Consider the following 14,750-nt stretch of genomic DNA (forward strand, 5'->3'; position numbering starts at 1 on the left):
ATCTAGCTCCAGAACTCTCCACTAGAGGGTTAACATCAAGAAAACATCCGGATGGAGAGCCCATTCCCCTGGATGAAAGGTCTACCTGCTCAGATAATCCTCTTCCCAGTTGTCCACCCCTGGGATATGAATGGCAGAGAGATGAAAATTGTGAGACTCTGCCCACTGAAGAATGTGAGTCACCTCCTTCATAGCAAACATGCTCTGAGTTTCACCTTGGTGGTTGATATACGCCACTGAAGAGATATTGTCCGATTGAAATCTGATAAACCGAACTAAAACTCAGTTGAGGCCATACTAATAGAGCATAGAGAATTGTTCTCAATTCTAGGATATTTATAGGAAGGGTAGACTCCTCATGAGTCCAAAAGTCCCTGAGCTCTTAGGGACCGCCAAACTGCTCCCCAGCTTAACAGTCTGGCATCCATGGTCACAATCTCTCAAGAAGGTCTTAAGAAACAAGTGCCCTGAGACAAAAGGTCCTGGGAGATCCACCAAGAAAGAGACATCCAGTCTAAAACTATCCACTGAAAGAGATCCAAGTGGACCCTGTTCCATTGATTGAGCATACATAACTGTAGAGGTCTCAGATTAAAGCAGGCAAACTGAATAAAGTCCATTGATTTCCACCGTGAGACTAATTACTTCCATGCATACAGCTACTGATAGACAAACAAACAGAGGACTGAAGAGAATGACAGGCCTCCAGAAGCTTGACTTTTCTGACCTCTGTCAAAAAAATCTTCATAGATACCGAGTCTAAGATTATCCCCAGAAAACATACCCTGGTACCTGGCACCAAGGAACTTTTCCCTAGATTCACCTTCCACCTGTGAGAGCAGAGAATAGCTAACAGAGAATCTGTATGGGATCTTGCTAACTGAAAAGATGGCGCCTGGACCAAGATATCGTCCAGGTAAGGAGCCACCACAATCCCTAGAGATCTGGCCACAGCCAAAAGAGTCCCTAGAACCTTCATAAAGATTCAAGGAGCAGTGGCAGGGCCAAAAAGCAGGGCTGCAAATTGGAAATATCGATCCAAAAAAGCAAACCTCGGGAATTTGAAATGTTGCCTGTGGATAGGCACGTGAAGATATTCATCCTTTAGGTCTATAGTGATCATAAACTGACCCTCCTGAACCAGAAGGAGAATAGAATGAATAATCTCCATTTTATAGGACGGGACCTTGAGAAACTTGTTGAGAGACTTTAAGTCTATAATAGGTCAAAAAGTTCCCTCCTCTTTGGGAACTACAAAAAGATTTGAACAAAATCCCTGACCCTGTTCTGCTAGAGAAACTGGGATAATCACTCCCAGAGAGGACAAATCCCTAACGCAGTTTAAGCCACTGGCCAAGTATCTGGAACGTTGCAAATCCAAGCCTGCTGAAAAAAAGGAAAGCCTGCCCCCTACCTGATCCAAGACTGGATTGGGGGTGGGCCCTTCATGCTGAATTACTCTCAGTAGAAGGCTTTCTGGATTACTTACCCTTGATCCAGTGCTGGTCAGATTTTGAAGACGAGGAAGATCTCTGTCCCTTAAAGTTACGAAAGGAAAAAAAATTGGGTCTATTCTTCTTATCCTGTAACCGTGGAAATGATCTCTGCCAGACCAGAACCAAATAAAGTCTTACCATTAAAAGGTAGAGACAGAGGCTTGGATTTAGAAGTCACATCCGCAGACCAAAACTTTAATCAAAGGGCTCTGCGTTCTAGTATCGCAAAACTAGAAATCCTGGCTCCCAGCCTAACAGCGTGCATACTGGCATCACAGATAAAAGTATTATGCAGCTTTAGAGCCTTGATCCTATCCTGGATCTCCTCTGTAGTAGTCTCTTCTGAGAACTAGATCAGACAAAGAGCCACACCAATAAGAGGCTGCACCAGCAACTGTCGCAATACTAGCAATTGGTTGCCACTGCAAACCCTGATGAATTAACATTTTTCAATTTCTTATCCATAGGGTCTCTAAAAGAGGAACTGTCCTCAAGAGGAATAGTAGTTCTCTTGGCTAAGGTAGATATAGCACCCTCTACTCTAGGAACAGTGTGCCACAGATTTCACACTGAATCAGCCACAGGAAACATATTTTTAAACACAGGAGATGGGTTAAAAGGAACATCCAGCTTCTCCCATTCCTGAGATATAATGTGAGACATGCGATCTGGAACAGGTAAAACCTCCACAGATTTAGGTTTGACATTACAAAACTCTATTAAGTTTATTAGCCTTTTCAGGAGCCTCTGCAGCAGTTTCAGAGTTATCCAAAGTAACTAAAATCTCCTTCAAAAGTAAACGGAGATGCTCCAGTTTAAATTTAAAATTAACCGCCTCAGAATCTATTGTACTAGGAACTGCAGATTCTGAATCAGAGATCTCGCCCTCAGAATGATCCTCGCTAGATAACTGAGAAAGACTACCCAAAACAGTCTTGGCGGACTCAGAACCCATATAAATGTTATTAGATTTCCTCTTCCTTTTACCAGAACTAGGTAAAGCACTTAGGGCTGCAGAAACTGCAGAAATCAACTGTGCAGCAAATCTTTAGGCAAACAAACACTCTCAGAGACTGACATTTGTGCAAAAAAAACAAAAAAGCCTTCACATGACAGAACAGTGCCCTGAACTGCTGCCCAATAAATCCCCAACCTTTAAAAGGGATATTCAGTCCCATAGGGATCCACCTTGTTCTCTTAAGTTTTAAAACAAGGAACTCCTAAGTGCTGCATCCTTCTCAGCTAGAAGGTAAAAGCACTTACCCGTGGATCCACTGTAGGGCAGGTACAACAAACAGGTGTGACAGAATCCTCACTGACATAGACCTGCAGATAAAGAAAAAACAGAGTAACCAACCCTGGTTTTCTATATTGGGGTAGCAAAAATGTTGGAAGGTAAGCAAAGACCACCTCACCGTCTTCCAACTGCTGAAAGCCACCATTACTCTTACTAAAGAGGATTACATGGACACAGCATAACTCCAATCCTTGCTTGCAGGTAAAAGTACCCATCAAAGGATTAACAACTTGATTTCTTCATACACCTTCTTCACACATCACCTACAATGTTACACAGGCAAATAATGAGTGGGGATTGTGGGTAACAGGAGCATACTTAAGGCTTTGCTGGGGTGTTCTTTGCCTCCACCTGGTGGCCAGGAGTTAAATTCCCACTAGTAATTGAATGAATTTGTGGACTCTCCATGCCATTGGAAAGAAATACTATTAAAAACAGGGGTACTTTAATTCATGAAAGTTTACATTGCAGCGGTTTCACTAAAATACTTACCTTTTTCTTCTTCCAGGTCGAACCATTGATCCCCCGCCCGCAGCTCCTCTCTACTTACCTCAGAAATGATGAATCCGGCTTCCTCCAATCATGGCTCCCCCCCAGAGCAAACATTTCCTGAGGCCACGCCATGATTGGAGGAACCCGGTTTCGGTATGGCTGTGCTAAGTACAGCATGAGAAGCGGGCCAGGGATCGCTGGTCCGGCTTGGAAGAAGAAAAAGTTAATTATTTTACTGCTGCAATGTAAACTTTCATGAATGAAAGTGCCCCTGTTTTTATTAGTATTCATGAAAATTTACATTCACTTTAAGTGTCCCAAGTGATGAAAAAAATGATTATCTTAAGTATCCCAAGTTGGGGAAAAAATTGAAAATTTTAATATCCTAGGATGTAATTGATCAAATGATATGTGATATAATCCTAAACAATCTTATATGGATATGTATCCCTGATGTCCTCTTGGAGTAGGTCCTAAAAGGAAACCTGTAGAAAACAAATAAATATGTGCAAAATCTAGGTGATATCTGTCCTGCCCTATAGTAAGTAAGGCTTACCGGACTTCACCACCTGGAAAACTCGAGCTGTTCTGTTTATTTTTAGTCAATGCATTTCGGCCTTAAATAAGGCCTTTATCATACCATAATCTTGATAAAGGCCTTATTCAAGGCCGAAACGTATTGAGTTTTCCACTTGATGAAGTCCAGTAAGCCCTACTTACTATAGGGCAGGACAGATATCACCTAGATTTTGCACATATTTATTTGTTTTCTACAGGTTTCCTTTTAGGACCTACTCCAAGAGGACATCAGGGATACATATCCATATAGGATTGTTTAGGATTTTATCACATATCGTTTGATCAATTACATCCTGGGATATTACATTTTTCTCCCAACTTGGGACACTTAAGATAATCAATTTTTTCATCACTTGAGACACTTAAGATAATCAATTGAATATATAGGAGTTTCCACTTTTTTTGTACTTGACACCATTTCACACTTGTACACACATTTATTATTCTATTTTTTGTCCTAATTTTTATTATTTTTCCTATATATATATTTGTTTAATCTGCAGATAATTTCCTTTTATTGTGGCCCCTTAATTGGATCCCCATTGCATTGAAGAGATCACAAAGCAGTAAACAATGGGTGGAAAAAAAAAAAGATTTCCTCTGCAGTTTGAGCAGCAGCAGTGGAAACCAAGGCCTTCTGGGGCACCAGGGAAAACCTACAATGACTCTTATCTTGCCCTTGACAATTTTCTGAAGAACCATTGAGAAGGGAGGAAACACATATGCCAGACTGAAATCTAATTTTTGAGATAATGCATCTGTCTCCTGAAAATCTCCTGATGTATAAGGACTGAAAAACAGATCCAGCAGATGATTGCTTTGAGAGGCCATTAGGTGTTATTCTGGCTGGCCCATACTTAGAATTTAGTATGTAAACACTGAAGGATTTAACTGCCATTCCCCTTAAAGAATAGAATGCCTGTTTAGAAAATCTGCTTGAAGGTTGTCACAACTTGGAAGATGAACTGCAATGATGAAAGCCAATTTTTCTTAAGTCCATGCCTCTTGGCGAGGGGAAAAACTTCTTGTACCCCCCTGATGATTCATGTAAACTACGGCTCTAACATTATCGGACCTTTATGTATTGCCACAGCAAGTCTTTTTGAAAAGTTAGTAGAGCCAGATGAATGGCCCTTAATTTCAAAAGATTGGAAGGAAAAAAAAAAGACTTTCCTATTGACCACTTTTCTTGAACATACCTTCCTTGCAAGGAAGCCCCCCAGCCTAAGGAACTTGCGACCATAGTAAGAACCAACAAATCTGGATCTTGAAGAAAACCTCCTTTTAAGAGATTTGTGTCGCTTAGCCACCATTCCAAGGAAACATCTTTTCTGGAACAATAATTTTGTGGCTGAAGGGCATTCATTTTCTCCAATGCTTCGGGAAAATACCCTGGGCTTCCCTCATTACAATGTGCCCAAGAGACAATAGAAATTGCTGCTGAAAGATTCCCCAGAAGGCTCATCCAGTCTCTAACAGGTAGATAATCCTGAGACTAAACAGACTGGACCAGAGATTTAAATGTCATTACTTTCTCTGAAAGCAGAAAAAACATAATTTATGTAAGAACTTACCTGATAAATTCATTTCTTTCATATTGGCAAGAGTCCATGAGCTAGTGACATATGGGATAAACAATCCTACCAGGAGGGGCAAAGTTTCCCAAACCTCAAAATGCCTATAAATACACCCCTCACCACACCAACAATTCAGTTTAACGAATAGCCAAGCAGTGGGGTGATAAAGAAAGGAGTAGAAAGCATCAACAAAGGAAATTTGGAAATAATTGTGCTTTATACAAAAAATCATAACCACCATAAAAAGGGTGGGCCTCATGGACTCTTGCCAATATGAAAGAAATTAATTTATCAGGTAAGTTCTTACATAAATTATGTTTTCTTTCATGTAATTGGCAAGAGTCCATGAGCTAGTGACATATGGGATATCAATACCCAAGATGTGGATCTCCACTCAAGAGTCACTAGAGAGGGAGGGAATAAAATAAAAACAGCCATAATCTGCTGAAAAAAATTAATCCACAACCCAAAAATATAAGTTTATTTCATTTGAAAGAAAAAAACTTAAATCAAAAGCAGAAGAATCAAACTGAAACAGCTGCCTGAAGAACTTTTCTACCAAAAACTGCTTCCGAAGAAGCAAATACATCAAAACGGTAGAATTTAGTAAATGAATGCAAAGAGGACCAAGTTGCCACTTTGCAAATCTGATCAACTGAAGCTTCATTCTTAAAAGCCCACAAAGTGGAGACTGATCTAGTAGAATGAGCTGTAATTCTCTGAGGCGGGGCCTGACCTGACTCAAAATAAACTTGATGAATCAAAAGTTTCAACCAAGAAGCCAAGGAAATAGCAGAAGCCTTCTGACCTTTCCTAGGATCAGAAAATAAAACAAATAGACTGGAAGTCTTCCTGAAATCTTTAGTAGCTTCCACATAATATTTCAAAGCTCTTACCACATCCAAAGAATGTAAGGAACTTTTCCAAAGAATTCTTAGCATTAGGACACAAGGAAGGGACAACAATTTCTCTACTAATGTTGTTAGAATTCACAACCTTAGGTAAAAATTAAAAAGAAGTCCGCAAAACTGCCTTATCCTGATGAATGAATCAGAAAAGGAGACTCACAAGAAAGAGAAGATAACTCAGAAACTCTTCTAGCAGAAGAGATGGCCAAAAGGAACAACACTTTCCAAGAAAGTAGTTTAATGTCCAAAAAATGCATAGGTTCAAATGGAAGAACCTGTAAAGCCGTCAGAACCAAATTAAGACTCCAAGGAGGAGAAATTGATTAAATAACAAGCTTAATAAGAACTAAAGCCTGTACAACACAGTGTATATCAGGAAGTATAGCAATCTTTCTGTGAAATAAAACAGAAAGAGCGGAGATTTGACCTTTCAAAGAACTTGCAGACAAACCCTTATCCAAACCGTCCTAAAGAAATTGAAAAATTCTAGGAATTCTAAAAAAATGCCAGGAGAATTTATGAGAAGAACACCATGAAATGGAAGTCTTCCAAACTCTATAATAAATCTTTCTATGACTTAGTACTAAGCGTTCAATTTCCATACCTTCAAATTTAATGATTTGAGATCCTGATGGAAAAACGGAGCTTGAGATAGTAGGTCTGGCCGAACGGAAGTGGCCAAAGCGGGCAACTGGACATCCAAACCAGATCCGCATACCAAAACCTGTGTGGCCATGCTGGAGCCACCAGCAACACAAATGATTCTTCCATGATGATTTTGGAGATCATTCTTGGAAGGAAAACTAGAGGCGAGAAAATGTAAGCAGGATGATAACACCAAGGAAGTGTCAGCGCATCCCCTGCTTCCGCCTGAACATCCCTGGACCTGGACAGGTATCTGGGAAGTTTCTTGTTTAGATGAGAGGCCATGAGATCTATCTCTGGAAGACCCCACAACTGAACAATCTAAGAAAACACATCTGGATGGAGAGACCACTCCTCTGGATGTAAAGTCTGGCGGCTGAGATAATCCGCCTCCCAATTGTCTACACCTGGGATAAGCAAGGCAAAGATTAGACAAGAGCTGGATTCCGCCCAAACAAGTATCCGAGATACTTTTTTCATAGCTTGGGGACTGTGAGTCCCACCCTGATGATTGACATATGCCACTGTTGTGATATTGTCTGTCTGAAAACAAATGAACGGTTCTCTCTTTAGCAGATGCCAAAACTGAAGAGCTCTGAGAATTGCAAGGAGTTCTAAAATATTTATTGGTAATCTCGCCTATTGAGATTTCCAAACCCCTTGTGCTGTCAAAGATCCCCAAACAGCTCCCCAACCTGAAAGACTCACATCTGTTGTGATCACAGTCCAGGTTGGCCGAACAAAAGAAGCCCCTTGAACTAAACGATGGTGATCTATCCACCATGTCAGAGAGTGTCGTACATTGATTCAGCATACAAAGCTGTAGAGGTCTCATGTGAAAATGAGCAAAGGGGATCGCGTCCGATGCTGCAGTCATGAGACCTAAAACTTCCATGCACCTAGCCACTGAAGGGAATGATTGAGACTGAAGGAGCCGGCATGCTGCAACCAATTTTAAACGTCTCTTGTCTGTTAGAAACAGAGTCATGGACACTGAATCTATCTGGAAGCCTAAAAAGGTGACCCTTATCTGAGGAATCAAGAAACTTTTGGTAAATTGATCCTCCAACCATGTTTCCAAAGAAACAACACTAGTTGATTTGTGTGAGATTCTGCAGTACGCAAAGACTGAGCTAGTACCACGATATTATCCAAATAAGGAAACACAGCAATACCCTGTTCTCTGATTACAGAGAGTAGGGCACCCAGAACCTTTGAAAAGATTCTAGGAGCTGTTGCTAGGCCAAATGGAAGAGCAACAAATTGGTAATGCTTGTTTAGAAAAGAGAATCTCAGAAACTGATAATGTTCTGAATGAATCGGAATATGAAGGTATGCATCCTGCAAGTCTATTGTGGACATATAATGTCCTTGCTGAACAAAAGGCAGAATAGTCCTTATAGTCACCATCTTGAAAGTTGGTACTCTTACATAACGATTCAAACTTTTTCAGATCCAGAACTGGTCTGAATAAATTTTCCTTCTTTGGTACAATGAATAGATTTGAATAAAACCCCAAACCTTGTTCCTGAGGAGGAACTGGCATGATTACCCCTGAAAAACACTGGATTTACTGGGATACGTGAGAGAAAAAATGTTCTCACAGGAGGTCTTACTCTGAATCCTATTCGATACCCTTGAGAGACAATGCTCTGAATCCATAGATTTTGGACAGATTTTATCCAAATATCTTTGAAAAACCTTAATCTGCCCCCTACCAGCTGAGCTGGAATGAGGGCCGCACCTTCATTCGGACTTAGGGGCTGACTTTGGTTTCCTAAATGGCTTGGATTTATTCCAATTTGAGGAAGGCTTCCAATTGGAAGCAGATTCCTTGGGGGGAGGATTGAGTTTTTGTTCCTTATTCTGACGAAAGGAACGAAAACGGTTAGAAGCCCTAGATTTACCCTTAGGTTTTTTATCCTGAGGCAAAAAAACTCCTTTTCCCCCAGTGATAGTTGAAATAATGGAATCCAACTGAGAACCAAATAAATTATTACCTTGGAAAGAGATAGTAATCTAGATTTAGATGTCATATCAGCATTCCAAGATTTAAGCCACAAAGCTCTTCTAGCTAAAATAGCTAAAGACATGGATCTAACATCAATTTTGATAATTATCAAAAATTGCATCACAAGAAAATGATTAGCATATTGCAATAGGCGAATAATGCTAGATAAGTCAGAATCCAGTTCCTGTTGCGCTAAATTCTCCAACCAGAAGGTTGATGCAGCCGCAACATCAGCCAAAGAAATTGCAGGTCTGAGAAGATGACCTCAATATAAATAGGCCTTCCTTAGATAAGATTCAAGCTTCCTATCTAAAGGATCCTTAAAAGGAAGTACTATCTTCCATAGGAATAGTGGTACGTTTAGCAAGAGTAGAAATAGCCCCATCAACTTTGGGGATTTTCCCAAAATTCTATAGATTTTGCTGGTAAAGGATACAATTTTTTAAACCTTAAAGAAGGAATAAAAGAAGTACCTGGCTTATTCCATTCCCTAGAAATCATATCAGAAATAGCCTCAGGAATAGGAAAAACCCCTGGAGAAACCACAGGAGGTTTAAAAACAGCATTTAAACATTTATTAGACTGAACGTCAATAGGACTGGTTACCTCAATATCCAAAATAATTAACACTTCTTTTAATAAAGAATGCATATACTCTATTTTAAATAAATAAGTAGATTTGTCAGTGTCAATGTCTGAGGAAGGATCTTCTGTATCAGATAGATCCTCATCAGAAGAGGATAAATTATGTTGTTGGTCATTTGAAATTTCATCAACTAAATGAGAAGTTTTAAAAGACCTTTACATTTATTAGAAGGTGGAAATGCAGACAAAACCTTCAAAATAGAATCAGAAACAAATTCTTTAAAATTTACAGGTATATCATGCACATTAGAAGTTGAAGGAACTACAACTGGCAATGTGCTATTACTGATGGATACACTAACTGCATGTAAAAGTTTATCATGACAACTATTACACATTCGGCGAAATAATTTCAACAATTTTACAACAAATGCAATTAGCTTTGGTAGGACCGATGTCAGGCAGCAATGTTCCAGCAGAAACTTCTGAGGCAGGATCAGATAAAGACATCTTGCAAAATGTAAGAGAAAAAACAACATAAAAAGCAAAATTATCTATTTCCTTATATGACAGTTTCAGGAATGGGAAAAAAAGCAAATACGCACAACGTAACGTAAACTTTTTGGTGCCAAAAATAACCGGAAATGACACACTCGCGTCACTAATGACGCAACCGTGTGAAAGGTCTTGGCGTCAAGTATGACGCCGGAAATGACGAAGTTGCGTCATAGACGTATTTTTCCGCGCCAAAAATATTTTCACGCCAAGAATGACGCAATAAAGTTTAGCATTTGACGCACCCGCGGGCCTAATGCCACCCGCAATTTGCAAGAAATAGTTAATTGAAAAAAGACTAAACCCCAGGTAAGAAAATTTTTTCTATAAAAGATGTTTATATTACCCAAATATGAAACTGACAGTCTGCAGAAGGAAATACATGAACCTGACTCATGGCAAATATAAGTACAATACATATATTTAGAACTTTATATAAATGCATAAAGTGCTAAACCATAGCTGAGGTGTCTTAAGTAATAAAAAACATACTTACCAAAAGACACCCATCCACATATAGCAGATAGCCAAACCAGTACAGAAACAGTTATCAGTAGAGGTAATGGTAAATTGAGAGTATATCGTCGATCTGAAAAGAGAGGTAGGAGATAAATCTCTACGACCGATAACAGAGAACCCATGAAATAGACCCCCGTTAGGGAAATCATCGTATTCAATAAGTGATACTCCCTTCACGTCCCTCTGACATTCGCTGTACTCTGAGAGGAATCGGGCTTCAACAATGCTGAGAAGCGCATATCAACGTAGAAATCTTAGCACAAACTTACTTCACCACCACCATAGGAGGCAAAGTTTGTAAAACTGAATTGTGGTGAGGGGTGTATTTATAGGCATTTTGAGGTTTTGGAAACTTTGCCCCTCCTGGTAGGATTGTATATCCCATATGTCACTAGCTCATGGACTCTTGCCAATTACATGAAAGAAACAGAGTTTTGAATAGTCTTGAACTGAGTCCAAAACAGAAACTATTAAGATGGCTGTAGGTGACTTTTCTTCAGACTGAGCAGCCAACCATGTTGACTTAGACAGTGAAGAACTGAATCTCGATTTAATTATTGTCTTCACATTGTCTTGTTGTCTTGAACTTGCAACAACCATGATATTGTGCAAGTAGTGAAACATTTGTATTCCCTGCAGCTGCAAATGTGCAATAAGTGGAATGAGAACTTTGCTAAAGGTCCTTGGAGCAGTGGCCAGACCAAATGGGAGAGACTAGAAATGATAATTATTTTGGTCTAATGCAAAATATAAATAACGCTGATGACACATTTTGATTGGGATATGATAATAAGCATATTTTAAGTCTATGCTGCCCAAAAAGGAAGGATTCAGCAGCTTTATTGTCTGCAAAAACTCCATATTGTGAGAGTTGATTTGTAGAAAAGAATTGAGATGCTTGAGATCCAGGACAAGCCTCAGGTATTCTCCTTCTTTGAATCGAGAATGGGAATAAAAACTGTTTTGCTTCTAAGTCAAAGGAACTTCCACTATGACATTCTGCTCCAGTAGAGACAAACTCCTGAATAGCTAAACTTTTCTGAGGATCTGCAGGAAGAAAGTTCTTTAAAAGAATATGCTTTTCTTTGCCATCTTGCAAATTCCAGGGAATAACCTTTTGTATTACTTCTAAAACCCAGTTGTCTGTCTGAAATTGATTTAACCAGGCTTGATGAAACTGCAGCAAACGGTGCCCACAGGACCTGGAAAAGAAACTAGATAGTCATGACTGCTTTGGAGATGTTTGGAGCTTGTTTACCCCTCTTTTAGGGAAGGTCCCTCTTCTCTAAAATGACTGTTGCCCCAGTGCCTAAAAATGATCCTTTAAGAGATAAGTCCTAAAAAAAATACCATCAGTCTGTGCTGAACTCTAGACACAGACTGCAGCAGGAAAATGCTTCTCCCTCCAGGCCTTGTAGATAATAGATAATCCAACTTATCTCCAAATAAGCAAGAGTTATCACATGGCAAATTAAAGAGGTTTAACCTTTGAAGCTACATCTACCTCCCAGTGTTTCAACCACAAAGCCCTCCTAACTCCTTACCAGGTTGGACGTAGCCAAGGATCTAGCACTAATCTTCAATTCATTTGACATTAGCTCAGTTACAAAGAACACATACACATGCAGATCTGAAAAATAAGTAGAAAACATATCTTCCTCCCTAGAAGGAAGGTTAGCTTGCAAATTATCAGTAATCAAATCAACAGCTTTAGTGTCAGAAAACAAAGGCAATTATATTTGCAACATAGCAGATTCCTGCTAAAAAAATAATAATCTTTTCAGATTAAATTCCTCACTCTTTTTATAGAATCAAGAAAATTACATGAACCATCAGTAAACATAATATAACTCTTAATTAATCTAGTTATAGCAGAATTAAACTTCCCCAAACTTATTATAAACCTCATCAGGTAAAGGACATAACTTAGTTATCTTATCAAGCACTGATTACTGATGTTCAGGCTTAGGGCTCTCTTGATAAATTACAGCAGACAAGGAGGAATCAACTCGAAAAGTCTTTTTAGATATTTTACAAAACCATGACCAGTTAGCAGAAGTATAGAGCTCCTCAGACTCCTCCATATTAGGTTTCCAGGTATGGCTCTAATAAAATTTTGCAGATTATTAACATCAAAGCCTGACTGCAGGGAGTCTTCAAAGTCACTAAATACTTCTCCATTCTTATCTTCAGGTTCAAAAGCAGCATTTACAGGATCAGAGCCTCTTGACAGATGACAGATCACATCCATAAATCTCTCTAATGCAGCCTTGACACAACTTATATCCTACAAACATCAGAGGTTGCACACTGCATTATACCACATAGGAGCAGTAAGAAGCAGGCTCAGGGATAGAATGAAAAGCCAAAAAAAGAACTATGCCTCCTTTTTAGGATGAGAAAAAAAGAGGAGGAAGATCACTCCATAATCCTTGATCTCAGAAATTCCAAACGAAGAGTAGTACAAGCGCTATACAAAAAACTTCTGCATTATATAAAGCCTCATCCAAGATGGTGGCACCCATAGAGACACATTCATGACATCATCAGCCTGCAACATGCATGCTGACCTCATTAAGCCACACAACCAATACTTCTCCTGCTTGAAAAATATGACAAATCCAAACTGCAACCAGCAAATAGAAGCTTTCCAAGCACATGACACATCTTCAAATGCCTGTGAACATGGCAGAAGCAGAATCTCATGGCCCTAAAAAGGTGAAGAACTCCTTGCAAAGAAGCTCCAACCTGCGCAGCCCAAATAAACTGGGCAGCTCCTTGTCCATACCTGGATAGGAAACTTGTAATTGTGGAGTTTGTTGGAGGTTTAATTAAATTTGGGTCTATATAGGCAGGGTTGGTTTCTGTTCCGGCCCACACAGGGAAGATTTTTTTTCAAGGCAATGGGGATTCGATTAAGGGGCCAAGATAAATAAGTACATAATATCACACAAAATATTTTTAAAAAGTTAGTTATATTTACAGAAAAAATTAGCTCTCCAGTTCTCTGTTCATAACCTTAGGTATTACAGTGTTTAATTTAAAACTTAAATAAATTGCCTTTCCTTTTAGCATAAACTCTCCCTTTTACCAGCTCTTCTTGGTATCCACACATCTACTATCTAAAAGTGTGACTGACTGATAATAAGGACAACTTTCACAAATGATGAGACACTGGCACCAATATGTTCAGACTACTAAATACTGTTCTACTAGTCTAGCTACAAACTATTCTCAGACAAATCTTTTCTTTGAATACATAATTCTGTCTAGCATTTATTTAACCTCCTCATGGTCTCTCCAATATATATTATGCCGCATTAGCGCTTTTGTATGTTTCATTAATCTTATATCCAGTTATTAGAATTAAAAAAGTAGAAGTTCTTAATGACACAGTTACAATTTGATCATCCCAAATAGGGTTGCACCCTTATTTTTCAGATCTAATTTATCTCAATCTACTCTGCTTACAAAAGGTGTATATCAGCCCTACCTAATCAATCTCTAAGGTTCATAGTTAGAAGCTGGCATAGGTAAACTCTGGAATTTAAAAATTAAAGGGACAGTCAAGTCCAAAATAAACTTTCATGATTCAGATAGGGCATGCAATTTTAAACATCTTTCCAGTTTACTTTTATGATCAATTTTGCTTTGTTCTCTTGGTATTCTTAGTTGAAAGCTAAACCTAGGAGGCTCAGATGCTAATTTCTTAGACTTTGAAGGCCGCCTCTAATCTAAATGCATTTGACAGTTTTTCACCACTAGAGGGCGTTAGTTTATGTGTGTCATAAAGAGAACATTTAGCTCACGCACGTGAAGTTACCTAGGAGTTAGCGCTTATTGGCTAAAATGCTAGTCTCTCAAAAGAACTGAAATAAGGGGGCAGTTTGCAGAGGCTTAGATACAAGGTAATTACAGAGGTAAAACGTGTATTATTATAACCGTGTTGGTTGTGCAAACCTGGGGAATTGGTAATGAAGGGATTATCTATCTTTTTAAATTCCTTTCTGCCCCTTTGTATTTTGCTCTATAAAGTCTCTAACAAAATCCATACGTTTTATTTTGGTGCAATTCACATATATTTTT

General features: G+C 39.0%; 1 protein-coding gene across 1 annotated transcript in view; it reads right to left on the reverse strand.

Annotated features, from left to right (window-relative positions):
- IGHMBP2 (immunoglobulin mu DNA binding protein 2) overlaps positions 1-14,750 on the reverse strand; it is a 166,514-nt gene that overhangs the window by 50,769 nt on the left and 100,995 nt on the right. The window lies entirely within an intron of this gene.

Source organism: Bombina bombina, chromosome 7, assembly GCF_027579735.1.
Source record: "Bombina bombina isolate aBomBom1 chromosome 7, aBomBom1.pri, whole genome shotgun sequence".
Lineage (NCBI taxonomy): Eukaryota > Metazoa > Chordata > Amphibia > Anura > Bombinatoridae > Bombina > Bombina bombina.